At 37.5% G+C, this 19,646-nt stretch overlaps 1 long non-coding RNA gene across 2 annotated transcripts; it reads left to right on the top strand.

The window, feature by feature from the left end:
- Positions 1-5,702: 5,702 nt before the first annotated feature.
- Positions 5,703-13,661, top strand: LOC121039086 (uncharacterized). 2 transcript variants are annotated; one of them, XR_005794615.1, is made up of 5 exons: positions 5,703-5,911; positions 9,134-9,232; positions 12,087-12,194; positions 12,638-12,804; positions 12,943-13,661. It is a non-coding gene; the product is annotated as an uncharacterized LOC121039086 (long non-coding RNA). The 2 variants fall into 2 exon arrangements; XR_005794614.1 differs by having other exon boundaries at positions 12,638-13,661.
- Positions 13,662-19,646: the final 5,985 nt, after the last annotated feature.

The following is a 19,646-nucleotide window of genomic DNA, read 5'->3' as shown; positions in this document are numbered from 1 at the left end:
ATTACATTTTACATTTAATTGCATTCATGTAGTACCATTCTATTACAATTATGAATTGAGTTTCTAATTTGGACTTAGACTTTTGGTATTTTCACTAATTAAGTGATGATACAACATCTATAACTTATGCTTCTTAAGGCCAAGTTTATCTCTTTATACATATAATAATATTTGTAACCACATAAGTCATTTTACATGTATGTTGTTAGGAGAGAACTAGTTAAAAATGGATATTTAAAATATCCATGGAGCAAACAATTGTGAGAAAAAATGATGTTTATATATTAATTTTCCTGGTAGATTTTAGTCTGGGGAAGCTTTTCTCTGGTTGTAGACTTTGAATAATTTTCTTTGTTGTTAAAATATGGAATTATGAAATAGTTTTTAAACTGTGCATTAAAAATAACACTTTGGCCTTAATTATTATGTTTTATAGAATTTCCATTCAGAAATTTTAATAAAATATTGCATAACATAACCTACATATGACTTTCAGGCTGTCTGTATGCATACAACTATTTGGCTGACTGTACTTGGTCAACTTTAATAAATGTAATTCACTACCTAACAGATTTGGAAACTAACCTAATTTCCTCAAGTTTGAATTTAATTTGGACACATGCAATATGAATAATAATTTATAATATAGGACACTTCCTCATATCAATAGTTATCCATTATAGGATAACTAAGGATGAATAACACTTTCAAGTTTCAGCATCACATGGATTATTTTTGAGAAGTTGAAAATAGAGATAATTGCCTTGAACTTGAAGGTTTTCCCAATTTAAAATAAGTTGGTACATTTTTCTCAATTTACAGTAAACTGGAAGGCATATGTATTAGATTGGATTGTTAATATTTCATACACCTGCATTAGTTAACCACTGTTCCCCTAGGAGGGAAGACCCATATAGGTCTCCAAAGTGTAATTCCAGAACTAAATGACCCATCACTCAGATCACTCTTCATGAATAAATGTGTAAGCAACTTTCTCATATACTTACTTTAGCAGTAAAATACATGAACAAATAGCTCATTCCATTAATATTTACTGAGTACCTTCTATATGCATGGTACTGTGTTACACTTAGGGGATAAAAAGATACATCAGACTTAAATTCTGCACTCAAATAGCCATCAGTTTAATGGGGAAAATTAGACCTGTTCATAAAATATATAAGGCCCTAATAATAGGAACAGATAAAGGACCCTGGGACTTAAGAATTTATATATCCCTAGGGAATGTGGATGGCTCAGTCAGAGGAGCATGCAGCTCTTGATCTCGGGGTTGTGGGTTCAAGCCCCATGTTGAGTGTAGAGATTACTTAAGACATATGTAAAATACTGGGGCACCTAGATGGCTCAGTTGGTTGAGCTATCGAGTCTTGATTTTGGCTCAGGTCATGATCCCAGAGTTGTGGGATTGAGCTTCACACTCAGTGCTGAGCCAGCTTAAGAGTCTCCCTCTCCCTCTGCTCCTCCCACACTCAGTCGTTCTCCCTCAGAAATAAAAATTTAAAAAAATATATTAAAAAGGAAAGAATTTATATATCCTGAATCAAAAATTGTTTTTGATCTGACCAAATTAAAAGCGATTAACTATAGAGTTTGAAAACCAACAAACAGAAACAAATAAAACCCCCCGCCACATGATCATGATAGCACATTTAAAAACATGACTAGTTTATTGAATACTGTAAACTTGGTGGGCTACAAATATAAGTGATTTTATTTTCTCCAATACTTCTGTGTCATGATGAATTCCTTATCTACATTGCTTATCAACACCTTGTTCCTATCCCATATTTTCCAGTCACTTTCCATTATTCAACATTCTGCATGGCCCAGGGTGAAGCATTGGTCTCATTTTCAATTCCATAAATATCTCCTTCTCTTCCTTCAGCACCATACAGGTTTAGGCCCTAAAGACTCCTCCCCTACCCCAGTAGGGAGTAGAGATAGGATGGGAGGGACATGATTTGCCTCTGGGTCACCACCTCTCCTTCCCTTTCTTGGGTTTCTGACTGGTTTCTCAGGTGTATTGGGTGAGCCACGAGAAGATGTAGGAGAAATTGCATTCTTAAATATGTTCTGTTGGGAGGGCAGCCCAGTCTGGCAGTGGCTCGGTCTGGTTCTCTCCACTGCCAGTCACTTCCTTTCAGGGGGCAGTTTCTCTAGAGATGGTGGGTATTGTTTTCTTGGGGAGGTGTTTGGCTTCGAAGGAAAGGGGCATCTTTTTTTTTTTTAACGTTTATTCATTTTTGAGAGACAGAGACAGAGTGCAAGTGGGGGAGGGGCAGAGAGAGAGGGAGACACAGAATCCCAAGCAGGCTCCAGGCTCTGAGCTGTCAGCACAGACCTGTCTCATGGACCGTGAGATCATGACCTGAGCTGAAGTCGGATGCTTTACCGACTGAGCCACCCAGGTGCCCCCAAGAAAGGGGCATCTTTGGGCTCCTTTGGGAGCTGTGGTGCCAACCTCTTTTGCTAGTGGGGAATCTGGCAGCTTCACAGCTCATGTCTCCACCTGTGTGCTCTTTTTTTTCCTTCAAATTTTTAAATCCTGATTAGTTAGGATATAGTGTAATACTGGTTTCAGGAGTAGAATTTAGTGATTGATCACTTATGTATAACACCCAGTGCTCAACATAACAAGTGCCCTCCTTAATACCCATCATCCTTTTTAGCCCATCCCCCCACCCACCTCCCTCCATCAATCCTCAGTTTATTCTCTGTAGTTAAGAGTCTCTTATGGTTAGATTCTATGTTTTTAAATAGGTACAGTATTACTTATTACTAGTACTTTCACTGTGTCTCATAGGAATACACCCAGTTTGTTGTTTTTCCCTTTTTTCTCTCTTTTTATTTCTGTCTGGGTATTCTCTACCAATTTATCTCCAGTTCAGTGAGAGATAATCAACAAGTAATTTTATAGTTCTAAGAGTTTTTGTTTGATTTTTGTAAAAATACCTTCTAGTTCTATTGTCACCCATGTGCTTTATCACATATCACTCCTGGAAACCTCTACTGCGGTTCTCTGTGCCTCTTGAGGGTGCGTGAGGACTGAGTGTCAGGTTGCTGGCCATCTTCATCTCAGTCACACTATGTCTGTCTTTGCTTTGTGGGAACCAGTGCTATGGCATGCCTCCTTGCTTTGGAAATGTGTAGTCCAGAAGTAGGCCAGAGTGTCTGAGTTCATGTATGCCCCCAAATACATCACGCTCCCTCAAGAAGTCATTGTTTCACTCCAGTGGTAAGATCAGCATGAATCCATAGATTCTACTGCCCCAGAAACACCCAGATGATAACTTCCTTTCCGAGGCAAGTGATTCTCAGGGAATTCCTTTTCACTTGGCTTCAGGGTTCAGAAACCCCATTCACCTTGAATAATTCAGTCCTAATAACCTGGGCCGTCTCTTTATTTCTTTTCCTTTCTCTTGACTGTCTATTTGACTTAGATAAAATAGTGATGGGGTGAATGTTGAATGTCAGAACCAGCTCAGCTTCTGTTTAATCAACCCTGAGCTCGTGTTTGGGTTTATTGTTTTTGATCTGCTTCGGACGTTTTATTTAATTAATACGTTTGTTCTAAATTTTGGATCCTGATTGTTAATTTTAGGGCAAAGGAAAATAAATCTTCATCAACATCATGTTACATAGACATGTTACATAGAAATGTCATCTAAGTTTCCATACCTAACTGTGGATGTGTCTGTTATAAAAATTTCTTTTTTAATCTTCGTCATTTTATATATAATGCTTATTCAACTTTTGGTGTTGATATATGTATGTATGTATGTATGTATGTATGTATTTTCGTCTTTTCTGCCCTCAGAGAGTCCCCCTTAAAATTTCTTGCAGGGCTGGTTTAGTGGTCACGAACTCCTTTAAGTTTTGTCTGGGAAACATTTAATCTCTCCTATTTTGAATGACAGCCTTGCTGGATAAAGAATTCTTGATTGCATATTTTTCTGATTCAGCACATTGAATATATCCTGCCACTCCTTTCTGGCCTGCCAAGTTTCTGTGGATAGGTCTGCTGCAAACCTGATCTGTCTTCCCTTGTAGGTTCAGGACTTTTTATCCCTTGCTGCTTTCATGATTCTCTCCTTGCCTGAGTATTTTGTGAATTTGACTATGATATGCCTTGTTGGTGGTCGGTTTTTGTTGAATCTAATGGGAGTCCTCTGTGCAATGCTTATTCAATTTTTTATCCTGACTTTTTCCAATTAAAATTATTATAGGGACACCTGGGGGGCTCAGTCGGTCAAGTGTCAGACTTTGGCTCAGGTCATGATCTCACGGTCTGTGAGTTCAAGCTCCAAGTCGGGCTCTGTGCTGTCAGTTCAGAGCCTGGAGCCTGCTTCAGATTCTGTGTCATGCTTCTCTCTGCCCTTACCCCACTCATGCTCTGTCTCTGTCTCTGTCTCTCAAAAAATGAATAAATGTTAAAAAAAAATTTAAAAAATAAAATTATTATAAAAAATCATTTCCATGTGTTATAATAAACTATAAAAATAATTTTCTTTTTTTCAATGTTTATTTTTGAGAGAAAGCGTGAGTGGGGGAGGGGCAGAGAGAAAGGGAGACACAGAATCCGAAGCAGGCTCCAAGCTGTCAGCACAGAGCCTGACGTGGGGCTTGAACTGGCCAAACGCAAGATCATGACTTGAGCTGAAGTTGGATGCCTAACCAACTGAGCCCCCAGGCACCCCAAAAATAATTTTCAATGTAGAAAATTATTCCATTGTATATTTGATATTTATCATTTCACTTACTAATTAATCATTTCACAATTTTAGATCATTTATATGGCTTCAGATAAAAAATATTGTGAATAAAACTGAGAAGAACATCTTTGGGCATACATTTCCCCCCCTTTCTATGTTGGATTATTCCATTTGTATGAGCAATAATACCTACTTTTATGAACAACAGAAGTTACTGAGCTAATGTTTCTCAGAACTTTGGAGGACATTTTATATTAAATATAGGTATAATTTGGTGTTGGTTATACTTTCTAAATGGTATTACATCTGGGGCGCCTGGGTGGCTCAGTCAGTTAGTGTCCGACTTTGGCTCAGGTCATATCTCATGGTCCATGAGTTTGAGCCCCACATCGGGCTCTGGGCTGACAGCTCAGATTCTGTGTCTCCCTCTCTCTCTTCCCCTCCCCTGCTTGTGCTCTGTCTCTCTATTAAAATAAAAATAAAAAATTAAAAAAAATGGTATCATATCTGACCCTGGAAGACATCTTCAAATTCTTCCTTTCGTTTATAGCTAGTTTCTGTCTCCAAGTTGATTTACTATTTTGTTTTCATGGTTTGGCAGCAATTGATATATTTATTTCTGCTCTGGGATTTTGGCAGAAGCTTTCTGTGAATCTCAGAATCATGACAATCAATTTATACTCTGCCATGCAAGACCATGATCACTTCCCTGAATCTGAACAACTTGGTAAATTTTGGGGAGCTTCAAGAATGTATTTTCTGGAAACCCTGTTGGAAATCATGATTAGGCTCTTTTTAACGAGTTCTTCTAACATCGTAAACTTAAACATTTATAATTTTCTGGAATGCGCTTATGCCTTTTATTTAATAAATGCTTTCCTGTCAGAGTCTGAAGTGAAATGAAACAAAGTATTAGGAAAAGATAATGGCACAGCTTTCTCTTCCTTTGCACATATGGCCCAGCAGGTGTGTATGGCTTATCAGGGAACTGAAAAATTGGGCTAAATGGACACATTTCTGGAGTGTGAACTGCACAGCAGGTGATCTCTGAAGCAGACAGCCAGCAGAGTGGCCTTTTTACTCCAGATCTCTCCCCTGTATGGCTAGGAAAAAAAAGAGAGAAACCTAAACACTGAATACAGCAAATGGATTTCTGAACCACGTGTCTCTTGCAGCAGGTATCTATTATTAAAGTGGATTAGAAAAACTAACCTATGAAGATCTTTGTCATTGAATTCCTTTGCAATTTATTTCCTAGGGATTTACCTTCACTTAGTTGTGGTTTTACTGATGATAAGGAAATGTACACACTGGCATTATTATGCAGCTTAGTAGGTTAAAGTTGCAGATGCGGGGCACCTGGGTAGCTCAGTCAGGTAAGTGTCTGACTCTTGATTTTGGCTCAGGTCATGATCCCACAGCTCATAAGATCAAGCCCCACGTTGGGCTCTGTGCTGATAGTGCAGAGGCTGCTTGGGATTCTTTCTCTCCCTCTCTTCCTTGCCCTCCCACCCCTCAAAATAAATACATAAACGTTAAAAAAAGTTGCAGTTGCTGGTTGAACAGACCAAATTTAAATGAGCCGGGTTATGGCCCAAGTGGACAGATCTTGGAAGATACCTGACCAGAAGGACCTTCATTAGAGAGTGAGTCGATTGAAGAGAGCTGTCATGGATGGGTGTGGGTAGTGACTGGGAATGGTCTGATGATTTGGATCTTCAGTCAGGATACTTGGCTAATGTTATTTCCTAGGACTGTTGGTAGAGGGTGGATAGAATCATGGGGATTGTGCAACAGCAGGCTGGGTCCACAGGGAAAGGGTCCAAAAAGAATAAACAAGAGGCATAATGAGAGAAAAGTGCAGGAAATTAGAAAAATCAATGTTATGGCCCAAGCCCAGAACACGAACTAGGTTCTTTTCTCATATAGTTTTGTGTTTCTCTTTGGGAGAGTGAAATAGGGAAGGAGAAACCCAAACTGAGCTGTTTCACTGTAGTTTGAGACATTTGGTGGATCATATAAATCTCTTAAGTTGAAGGAGCATCATCTCTGCATTCAATTTTGATAAGCTAAATAGACCATACCACTTAATGATTTTGCTGTATGTTTATGATGTTACCCAGTTAAAGCAGAGCTGACTCAATTAAGACAAAACAAAACAAAAAACCCTCCTCTCTCCCCACTCTATCAAGGATCAACTCAATTCTTTTGAGCTTATGTCTCATAATGAGGGAAGATAATGAAGAAACTAATAGATTGGAGGCTCCTTCTAGAGGTCTGCCAAGAAGGGCGAAGACTAAGCTAGAAATAAGTTATCAGAATCAGGCTGACGTAGAAGTGGTGTTGTAGAAGTCTGATTATGGTTGCTGTGCTTTGGCGTCTTTGATAGAAATCTGTGGGTGGGTTAGCCACGCTCAGTCCAGGCATGTTGATGAAGCCACCTTCTCTTACTATAATCTCTTGCCCAATTTTGGCTTCTTAGATTATGGTCAAACTCTGAATTTTACAATGGTGAGCTCCTCACAGAGAGTTGGGACAGTACACACTCTATCATGATGACCTTGGAGGAATATATTTAGAAAACAAATATTACAGAAGGACGCCTTTTGCTAAGTAGGGGTGAAGAAGGTGATAGAACTACAGGGGTGGCTGAAGGATCACAGACCTCCAATTGTCCTGGTAGCATGGTGTGTTTGTCTGTATTACCACCACTTTGCCTGTGCTGTCAACCTGCCATCATAAAGGCAAATCATGACATGAAATTGAATTAAAATTTAAGAAAGGAGTCGGGCACCTGGGTAGTTCAGTTGGTTAAGCAGTTTCAGTTCAGGTTATTATCTCACAGTTTGTGGGTTTGAGCCCCGAGTAGGGCTCTATGCTGATAGTTGCGGAGCCTGCTTGGGATTCTCTCTGTCCCTCTCCTTCTGCCCCTCCCACTGCTTGCTTTCTATCTCTGTCTCTCAAAAGAATAAATAAATAAACATTTTTTAAATAAAGAAAGGAGAAGAGAAAAATTCGATTGAATTTTCCACAAAATGCAAAACAAGTAAGGATTATATTAAAAACGAGATAAAAGATTGTACAAACCTAAATAAAGGACAACCTAAAAGAAATAAGCATGAAGTTTTTTATAGTGTTTATTGAATTTTAAAACAAAGTAATAATAAAAGTTAAAGAGCATGACAAAATTACAATCTTTTTTAAATTTTTTAAATGTTTTTATTTATTTTGAGACAGAGAGATACAGAGCATGAGCAGGGGAGGGGCAGAGAGAGAGGAAGACACAGAATCCAAAGCAGGCTCCAGGCTCTGAGCTGTCAGCACAGAGCCTGACGTGGTGCTCAAACTCACAAACCATGAGATCATGACCTGAGCTGAAGTTGGACACTTAACCGACTGAGCCACCCAGGTGCCCCCAAAATTATGATATTTTTAAATAATGGTAAATAAAAAGTAACGATGAGACAGAGGCTGATTAGCAGAGAAACAAAAATGATTAAACATAAAAATGTATGATTTAAAATAAAAGCTGAAAAAGACAAAGGTAAAAGCAGGATGAAGGGAGATGAGGAAGGTGAATAACAAACATGCACCAGGAAAAATAAATTTAGCATAACTGAGTAACAAGCTAAAGCCATGCTGAGCTGCAGAGAAGAGATGTTTTTGTCAAAAGACAAAATAAAACCTGGAGAAAATGAGACAAGATATTAACTGACCCACCAGTGGAAGCCAGCAAGTGGCAGAGTCTTAGCAGAATTCTCTGAGTTGGAAACAATTTTCCATACCGTGAGGCCCCATTTAATAGAGTGGCTAATGGGTGAAGAACAGAGAGAGAGAGGAACGGGCACTCATACTCCTGCCCTTTAGCACACCTTGGGCACCAGCGCCCACGTCAGTGTTGCTCAGCAATTAGGAGTGCTGGGCAGGGCCCCGGGGACCGGCAGCCTCAGCCCTGTGTGTGGGCTCCTGGGCTCTGCACCCCCCACTGCAAATTTAGGTGAAGCAGCTGTAGTTAATCCTTGATTATCCATCAGTTATGGAAGAAAGCATAGCATATGTAATTTAAAATGATTTTTATTTGACCCCTTGGATGTGCGGTTTTTAATTAAAAACAAAAACAAAAAAACAGAAACAAAACCAAAAAACCCAACTCATCTCATCCCACATCTCTTCCCTTCCCTCTCCCTAGAGGTCACTGCTGCTAACACTTTTCTGTTTCATTCTTGATGTTTCTCTCTGGATTTAAGACACTTACATGGATAGTTGTATAGGACTTTGGACATAAACGATAATCATACCTAACTTTTAAATGTTTACAGTATGTTAAGAACTAGAGCTGTATTATACCATGCCATGGTCTTTACTCATTTAATCCCTGCAGCGTTATTTTGATTTTGCAGATGTGGAAATTGAGGCCAGTGAGATGAAATAACTTATCCAAGGCCACCCAGCAAGTGAAGAGTGGAATGAGGATGTGCACTTAGAATCCCTGCTCTAAGGTATTATGATTTTCTGCTTTACTAATTGGGAGGGATCATCTTGTGCCAGTTTTATAGAACTTGTTTTTTTCCTTCAGCAATATATCATGGTGTTCTTTCCATGTGAGTATATAGGGATCTACTTCATTCTCTAAATTGCCATAGAGTATTCGGCATATATCAAAACTTAACTAATTATCCCCATTTATGAGCATTTAGGTAGTTTCTAATTTTGAGTACTGGGCACATTTATTCTTTTCAATAGATGTTTATTGAGTACCTACTACATGCCAGGAATTCTTCTTGGTGCCAGGGAATCAACGGTAAACAAAACAAAGGTCTTGCTGCCATGGATTTATTTTCTAGTGGGGAAACAGACAGTAATCAAATAACTATATGACCTATATCAAACCATGTAAATCTGTCAGCTCATAAGGACAGTGAAGTGGAATAGACAGAATAAAGGGATATATAGTAGGAGGGTGTCATTTTATACAAGGTGGTTAATGACCTATTTTTTCTCATTTAAGAAAAACTTTGAGTTTTGAGATAATTACAGACTCACCGGAAGTTGCAAAGTAGTACAAATAATACCTTACCCAGATTTCTCCATGGTAATGTCTTGCATGAGTATAGTGTCATATCAAAATGAAGAAAATGATAGTGGTGTAGTCTATAGGCCTCATTCAAATTCTCCCAGTTTTTACGTGTACTCACTGTGTGGGTGTATGTGTGTACAGTTCTGTGCAGTTTTATTACATGTATAGATTCAGGTAACCAGTTATCTACTTTCAAGTTGCCATTTGAATGAAGCCTAAAGGATGCGGGGATGCTAGGCCAGGGCATATCTGAATGCAGAGTACTTTAGGCAGGATGTACAAAGGCCCTGAGATAGGTGGGAAGCAAGTGTGGCTAAAGACGAGTTTTGACAGGGGATGATCAGAAGGGAAATGGGCTGGAGGAGAGAACTCAAACCATCCAGGTCTTTTAGGCCATGATGAAGACTGGTTTTTTACTCCGAGTGACATGTGTAGCTGTTGGAATGTTTTGAGTAGAGGAGTTATAGAATCAGACTTCTGTTTTAATTGGATCACTCTGGCTGCAGTGTGGAAGCCAGTAGACCAGTTAGGGGTGCGAATCTATGATTATTCATAGTCAATTTCTCCCTTTTCTTCCATAAACAAGGATTATACATTCCTACTTTCTTGCTATTTGGTATGCAATGCTGCCCTACGGAAGTATCTCTGTGTCCCTTCTCCCCACCATTACCCATCCACCCAGTTGTCAAGCTGGATCATACAACTGGCTTTGGTTTAGTGGAATGTGTGCAGACATGAACTACTAAAGCCCTTAAATCAGATTGCATGGTTCATTTCAGCCCTTTGGTTCTTCTCCCTGCAATGAGAGAATCAGCTGGGTTCTTGGAATGAAAAGACCTGTGAAGAGCCACAACCCATAGCAAATTTTCAGCCCTTATATAACCACATATAACCACAAGTGTGAGAAATACACATTTGATACTGTAATCTATGAAGATATTGGGGTGGTTTGTTATTACAGCAAAGCTGACTGATAATAGACGTATATTGCAATAGGCCAGATAGTGGCGGTGTGGACTAAAGTGATAGCAATATATGTACAAACACATGAATTAGGATTTCTGTGGTGTAATTGCTGGGTTGAAGGGCATGTGCATTACTGTCAGTTTGTCCGTCTGAATGATTGTGTCAGTCTATACACCTACTGATTGTGCAAGATAATGCTTATTTCCTTACATCTTAGCAAACAGTGGATATCTATATTTTTCTTTTTTTAATATTTATTTTGAGAGAGTACATGCATGTGGTGGGGGGAGGGGCAGAGAGCGAGAGAGAGGGAGAATCCCAAGCAGGCTCTGCACTGTCAGTGCAGAGCCTGACACGGGGCTTGAACTCACAAACCACGAGATCATGACCTGAGTGGAAATGAAGAGTTGGACACTTAACCAACTAAGCCACCAAGTGCCCCTCTTTTTCCTTTTTTTTAAGAATCTGATAGCTAAATATGTTATTTCACTATATTTCACTATAGCATTTCCTTGATTACTAGAGAGATTGCACGTCTTTGCATATTTCTTTTTATTTCTTCTTTGGTAGCTAAATTAGGTTATCTAATCCCAACCTACTAATTCCAGCTCTTTTCCCATTTCTGCCGTTGTTCCCCAGTTTGATAATGTATATAACTGAATGGCTGTGTGCCAGGAAGAGCCCTAAATCTTTCACATATATTGCCCAGTTTAACTCTCACAATAATTTTTTGAGATAGGTGTCATGACAATAGATAGTATTACCTCTTATGCAGGAGGGAGCTGGGGCCTGGAGCTATAATGTGACTTGATAAGAGCCGTACAGCTTGTGTTACAGTGGGACTTGAACCCAGCTCTACTCAAGACTCCAGCATTTTTTCCAGTTTTCACATGGCCCCTGGGCATTAGCTCCTCCTGGACTATTTATGGTTCCCTGAACAGGTTTTGCTCTCCCTGACTCTCCTTTATTGTGCGGATGACTTATGTGTCGTCCAGATTCTTTCCAGTTCCCCTCATCTTTACAGATCTTACATATTTCTTTCCTGATCATTCAATTCTATCAGGAATTTGGCAACTGAAAAATGTTTTCAGGAAGACTATGTACTTGGGAATGTCCCGAAGGCCATTAGCTCCCTCACCTAGCACAGTGCAAGGCACCTCATAGGCAGACGGTATTTGCTGAATTGCCTTGAACACAACCCTTTTCATATTATTTTATGCAGATTTTTAGTCATTTAGTGTGTTTTAAAAATTTTGGTTTCTGTTTTATTCACCTTTTCTAATTTTTTTTTTTTTTTTTTTAACAACCAGTGGCAGCACCCTTCCTCACCATGTTGTGGTTTGCCGATTGGATAAGGAAGACTTCCAAGGCCCCTTCTGTGGCCTCTCCTGTCCACAGTCTGCACCTGTCCTCTCAATGTAAGGAAGGGCACTTGCAATGAGACAGAGTGGGTGAGATACCTAAAATAGAACACAGGGAAATACATGCAACACTGAAAAACCTTCCTTGTCCTATTGCTGATGCATACCACTGCATATACCTTTCTAACGTGTCCTCTTCCCATATTGTAAAGTGCAAAGACATTCTTGTCACAAAAGGTTAATAACATATTATAGACTTAAAATAGTTTCCTTTGCCTCTCTCCTGTTGAGTCATTGAAAAAAACATGTTTCATTCCTCCTACAAGTTTAGTTGAAAATGGGCAAACAATAGGCTTAATTTTTTCTCCTGTGGGAGTGTGTCTGCAGCAAATTCATATTGCTTCCCCATTCAGTGGCAGTAGGACTGATTCCTCCCTCCCTCATTTCTTTGTGGTGTCTACATTGTCTCTGAAAATATGTGTTCCAACTTCATTTTCCAGTGTGGTGAAACAAAGAAGTGTGTCTAACACAAAGTGAACAGGAAATAAGAAAGTGTTTTTATGCACAGAGAATGCAACTGCTGTCCAAAGTCAGTTAATTAAAAAACATCAATCTATGCAAACATGAAGAAATGGTCCAGCGGGAAATTGGACCAATTTGGAATTTGGTAAAGTCTACTTATTTTCAACGTGTCTCTAAATTTGGGGAAAACATCTTGGTTGAATGTTTACATAATCATGTGATGGGATATTTCTTTAAAAATATTGTCATTATCCCCAAGCTAAGTATTTATTCTTTTGTTTAGAATTTACATAAGGTAGTAACCTATGCTTTGGAAATCACACTAGAGGGGCTCCAATTCTTTTCTGCATCTAAACTCAATATGGATGAATCTTGGATTACTATGGTATTTTACTTTTCGGATTAACATGGTGAAAAAGAATTTAATAGCAAAGAGCAAAGGTAAGCTCTAAGAGAATTTGGGTGTTTGGATCTGGTTGCTTCTTTTTAAAAAGAATTAATATTAATTGCAAATCCTTTGGTGATCAGAAGTACAAGGGAAATGTAATCACATTGTTGGTACATGGTTCTCACTAGTGTGAGTCAAATAATGTTCTCACAAACAATGGCAGTTTATTTATCTAACCTCATTGTTCCTTATAATGACTTTTTGGGATAATTAAGGCAGATTCCATTAATCCCATAAATGTTTTTAGGAAAAACCTTTCTAAAATATATGGCAAACTTTCTTTTTGTTAAACTTATTGAAACTAGATGAAACTTCCTAATAGTTAAGAGAAATCTCATAAGCATTCATTATTCTGTGGTGCTGCAGAGTCAAGAGCGCTAAAGATACAACAATAACAATCATCTTCATAGTAGTTACCATGTGTGATCATATAGGATATTGTGTGCAGGAACATTTCTGAGTGCTTTTTTCATATTAACTCATCCCATTCTTATTAGAACACTATGAAGTAAGAACCAGTATCGTTCTCATGTTGTAGATGAGTTAACTGAGACAGGGGCACAGGAAAGTTCAGTAATTGGCCTAAGGTGGCTCTGCTCACAGTGGGTAGAGCCAGGATTCACGTTCAGGAAGTCTGTCCCCAGAGCCTAGCCCCTCCGGCTTTATGGTCCCTAAAATAAGCATGAGTTCAGGCTCACGTTCGAATTTTGGCCCTGCCACTTGGCAGTTGAGTGAGGAGGTTAAGTTTGCCTAACTTTTCCAAGTTCTAATTTCCTTATCTTAAAATGAGGATGATAATGGCACTGACATTACACGTTGTTGCAAGGAGAGAATGAAATAGTGCAGGCAAACAGCTTGGCACTTAGGAAGACATCAAGAAGTATTAGCTTTTTGTTGTTGTTGCTCTTTTTATTTCTGGCACCAGAAATCCTAGGTCCACTGTTGACTGTTGTAGTTGATTGTAGGCAATCTACCTCACTTCTCCAAGCCACAGTTTTCCTTCTATAAAATGGGGATCTGTATGTTTAATAAAACAGCTCCATCCAGTTGAAAATATAATACTGTCATTTTGTGATCTGGATAAGAATTTTAAGAAAATATATCTTAAGGTGCCCTCAATATAACTTTGCTACCATGTGATGTTTTCCATTACTTTATTTCCAAATTTATTTACTTACTTTAGTGTTTTAAATTTTGTCAGAACCAACTCATTCATTCCTTCTTATTTCTTTCAAATGCTTGATTGCTTTTGAATGTCTCCTGTGTTTGTCTTTCATTTCTTAGTGCTGGCAGATTTGGTGTATCTGTTGCCATCAGTTGGGGTGGTTTGGCGGGAAAGGTTTCCCCAAGGGAGAAAGCCTTCTCCATCTCTTTTATGGGGAAAGCACATTGGCTTCAGTTACCTGTTTTTGACACATTCATATTGTTGAAATTGATTTTATGGATCTTTCTTGAAACAGTTACAGCTCCTTTGTATATTTTCCTTATGCTTTTGATGCAAACCTATTTCCTCTGGTTCTTTTCTGTGCTCTCATATTGTTGCTATATAGATATGAATGCATACTTTCAAAAGGAAGGTACTACACTGTGCTTGGGTGAATTGTTAGATGTGAGAACAACAAGCTTACATCAGGTTTTAAGCTCCTTCTCTGCCTGTGGTAAAGGCTCCTGAGTTTACGAATCAGTCTTTTTGCTGGTCAGGAGAAATGATGTGGAGGACACTTCCAAGGAAACTGCCATTGTGAAAACAGCCATGTCATAGAAAGAAATCATAAAAAGGGTATGAAGCACAAAATCTACCAATAGATCTTTCATCTCCATGATGTCATTTTCAAGGGCTCTCAGTTTTCAATTCTTTTTAGTTTTTAAAATATGGTAATTATTTTAATCATCTGTTGGCATGTTAATTAGGCATTAAACTTTTTGAATAGGTGATATTTTCATATGGTTCGAAAAAATAATATTTAAAGGGTAACATGGAGAAGTATCACTTTTGCCTGTTTTTGATCACTTCGTTTTTACACATTTGCCTCTTTTATTAGTTTCATACCTTTGAGATATACAAGCAAATATAGATATATATTCTTACTTTATCCCTTTCTTACACAACTTTTTTCTTCTTCTTCCTCTCCTCCTTTTTCTCCTTCTCCCTCTCCCCTCCCTTCGTCCCTTCTCCCTCCTTCCCTTCTCCTCCTCCTCCTCCTTACTCTATAACAATATGTTATTGACATCTTTCTATATCAGTATCTAGAGGTAAGTGGATATACTGTGTATGTAACTGGTCTTGCATAGATACACATTTGGGTTATTTTATTTTTATTTTTTATTTTTTTTTTGCTGCTACAAATAATGCTATGGTGAATAACATTGTATGTATGTCAACTAGCACATGGGAAGTTTATCATGGATAAGTTCCTAGAATTGAGATTGCTAGGTGAGGGGAAAATGAATTTGGACGTTTTAGTTATGGCCAAATGGCTCTCCACAGGACATGGTACCTGCCAGTCAGCAAAGTAGGAGGTGTCTTTTTGCCCCCAGCTTTGCCAGCAGAATATGTTATCAATTGCTAGGCTTCTGAGAAATGGCATATTGTACTTTTAACTTGAATTTGGTTTATTGCAAGTGATATCAGGCATTTTGCACAGGTTTAAGGGTGTTGGTCTCTTTTCCCACAATCCCTAGGAGTTTTTTGTTTTTTTTTTTTACATATTAAGGGAAATTAGGCTTTTGTTTATGGTGTGAGTCACAATTTTTTTTTGGCCATTTTATTATTTATTTTTTGGCATTGCAAAGTATCTAGTAGAAATAAAAATAAATTGATGTAATAAATTTGTCAATCTTTTTTTTAATGGTTTTTGGACTTCAATCTGCTCAGAAATGTCTTTCTCTGTCCAAAGTTATAGAGGAACTTGTCAGTGTTTTCTTCTACTAATTTTATAGTTTCATTTTTTTATATTTAAATTTCTGATTCCTTTGGAACCAACATTACCATTTTTCCAGAATATGATTCATTGTCACAGCACCATGTATTTTATTATTATTTATTTTTCATTTTTGAAAACATTTTAATTCTCAGTGTAATTAACATACAGTGTTATATTAATTTCAGGTTACAATATAGTGATTCAACAATTCTGTATTAGACAGTGCTCATCTTGGTAAGTGTATTCTTAATCCTCTTTATGTGTTTTACCCCTCCACACCCAGTACCATCTGTTTGTTCTCTAAAGTTAGTCTGTTTTTAGTTTTTCTCTTTTTTTCTTTGCTCATTTGTTTTGTTTCTTAAATTCCACATATGAGTGAAATCATATGGCATTTGTCTTTCTCTGACTTATTTCACTTACCATTATACTGTCTAGATCTATCCAAGTTGTTGCAAATGGCAAGATTTAATTCTTTTTTTCTTTTTATAGCTGACTCATATCCATTGTATATATAGACCACTTTTTCTTTATCCATTCATTTATGGATTGGTATGGGCTATTTCCATAATTTAGCTAATGTAAATAATGCAGCAATAAACATAGGGATACATGTATCCCTTTGAATTAGTGTGTTTGTATTTTTTGGAAAATTGCCAGTAGTGCGGTTACTGGAGGATCATAGGGTTGTTTCATTTTTTTAACTTTTTGAGGAAACTTTATACTGTTTTCCACAATGGCCAACCAGTTTGCCTTCCCACTGATAGTGCATGAGGGGTCCTTTTTCTCCACAGCCTTGCCAACACTTGTTTCTTGTGTTTTTGATTTTAGCCATTCTGACAACTGACAAATATCACATGATATTGTGGTTTTGATGTGCATTTCTCAGATGATGAATGATGTTGAATATCTTTTCATGTGTCTATTGGCCATCTGTATCTCATCTTTAGAGAAACGTCTATTCGTGTCTTCTGTCCATTTTTAATTGGATTTTGTTTTTTGGGTGTTGAGTTGGATACTCACCCTATATCAGATACATCATTTGCAAATATCTTCATTCAGTAGGTTGCCTTTTAGTTTTATTCATTGTTTCCTTCATTGCCATGGCCAATGTCAGAGAAATTACTGCCTGTGCTCTTTTGTAGGATTTTTATGGTTTTAGGTCTCACTTTTAGGTCTTTAATCCATTTTGAGTTTATTTTTGTGTAAGGAAGTGGTCCGGTTTCATTCTTTTGCATGATGCTAGCCAGTTTTCTCAACATCATTTGTTGAAAAGACTGTCTTTTCCCATTGGATATTCTTCCTGCTTTGTCAAAGAATAATTGACTATATAATTATGGACTTATTTCTAGGTTCTTTATTCCGTTACATAGATCTGTGTATCTTTTTGTGCCAGTACATACTGTTCTGATTACTGTAGCTTTGTAGTATATCTTGAAATCTGTGATTGTGATATTTCCAGTTTTTCTGTTCTTTTTCAAGAGTGCTTTGGCTATTTGGGGTCTTTTGTGGTTCCATACAAATTTTAGGATTATTTGTTCTAGCTCTGTGAAAAATGCTATTGACATTTTGATAGGGATTACATTAAATATGTGGATTGCTTTGGGTAGTATAGACATTAAAAAATTTTTTTTTATATTTTTAGGTTTTTTTTAAAGTTATCTTTTAATTTATTTTGAGAAAGAGACAGAGAGAATGAGTGGGGGAGGGGCAAAGGGAGAGGGGGAGAGAAAACCTGAAGCAGGCCCTGCACTGACAGCAGCGAGCCCAAAGTGGGGCTCCAACTCATGAAACTCGAAATCATGGCCTGAGTTGAAGTCAGATGCTTAACTGACTGAGCCACCCAGCTACCCCAAGACACTTTTTTTAAGTTTATTTCCTTATCTTGAGGGAGATAGAGTGAGGGAATGTGAGTGGGGGAAGGGCAGAGAGAGAGGGAGAGAGAGTCTCAATGCAGGACTTGAACTCATGAACCATGAGATCATGACCTGAGCCAAAATCAAGAGTCGGACACTTAACCAACTGAGCCACCCAGGCGCTCAGGTAGTTTGGACATTTTAACAATATTTGTTCTTCCAATTCATGAGCATGGAACTTTGTTCCATTTGTTTGTGAAATCAATTTCACAGTAAAATGAAATCAACAGTAAAATGTTGTTTTATAGTTTTTGGAGTATAGGTCTCTCACTTCCTTGGTTAAGTTTATTTCTAGGTATTTTATTATTTTTGATGTAATTGTAAATGGGATTGCTTTTTATACATTATTATTAGTGTATAGAAATGCAAAGAATTTCTGTACATTGATTTTGTATCCTGTGACTTTACTGAATTCATTTATCCGTTTTAGTAGTTTTTTGGTGGTCTTTAGGCTTTTCTGTATATAGTGTCATGTCATCTGCAAATAGTGAAAGTTTTACCTCTTTTGTATCAATTTGGATGACTTTTATTTATTTAGTTTTTTGTTGTCTGATTGCTGGGGCTAGTACTTCTAGTACTATGTTGAATGAAAGTGGTGAGCATGGATATCCTTGTCTTTTTCCTGATCTTAGGGGAAATGCTCCCTGTTTTTCACCATTGAGTATGATGTTAGTTGGGTTTTTCATATATGGCCTTTATTATGTTGAAGTATGTTCCTTCTAAACCTACTTTATTGAGGGTTTTTGTCATGAATATGTGTTGTACTTTATCAAATGCTTTTTCTGCATCTATTGAAATGATCATATGCTTTTTATCCTTTCTTTTGTTGATGTGATATATCATGTTGATTGATTTGTGAATATTGAACCACCTTTGTATCCCAGGAATAAATCCCACTTGATCATGGTGAATGATTGTTTTTAATGTATTGTTAGATTCAGTTTGCTAATATTTTATTGAGGATTTTTGCATCTATGTTCATCGCAGATATTGGCCATCTGTTTTTGGTAGTGTCTTTATCCGGTTTTGGTATTGGAATAATGCTGGCCTCAGAGAATGAATTTAGAAGCCTTCCTTCCTCTTATATTTTTTGGAATAGTTTGAGAAGAGTACATATTAACTCTTTGAATGTTCGGTAGAAGTCATCTGTGAAGCCATCTGGTCCTGGTTGGAAGTTTTTTTGATTACTGATTTAATTTAATTGCTAGTAATAAGTCTGTTCAGATTTTCTATTTTTTCATGATTTGGTTTTGGGAGGTTATATGTTTCAAGGAATTTATCCATTTTATTCCTTTCTGGTTGTCCAATTTGTTGGCATATAATTTTTCATATTATTCTTTATAATCCTTTGTATTTCTGTGGTGTCAGTTGTTATTTCTCCTCTTTCATTTCTGATTTTGTTTATTTGAGCCCCCCCCTCCTTTTTGATGATTCTGGTTAAAGGCATATCAATTTTGTTGATCTTTTCAAGGAGCAAACTACTGCTTTCATTGATCTGTTCTACTTTTTTTTTTTAGTTTCTATTTCATTTATTTCTGCTCTAATTTTTATTATTTCTTTCCCTCTGTTGGTTTTGGATTTTGTTTTTTTCTTTCTTAAAACAATTTTAGGTGTAAGATTAGGTTGTTTATTTGAAAATTTTCTTAATTCTTTAAGTAGGTGCGTATTGCTATAAACTTCTCTCTTAGAACAGCTTTTGCTG

This window comes from Herpailurus yagouaroundi, unplaced genomic scaffold (genome assembly GCF_014898765.1).
Source record: "Herpailurus yagouaroundi ecotype Mexico unplaced genomic scaffold, PumYag 166, whole genome shotgun sequence".
Lineage (NCBI taxonomy): Eukaryota > Metazoa > Chordata > Mammalia > Carnivora > Felidae > Herpailurus > Herpailurus yagouaroundi.
The sequence above is the reverse complement of the archived record's forward strand: the minus strand, read 5'-3'. Positions and strand labels throughout refer to the sequence as shown.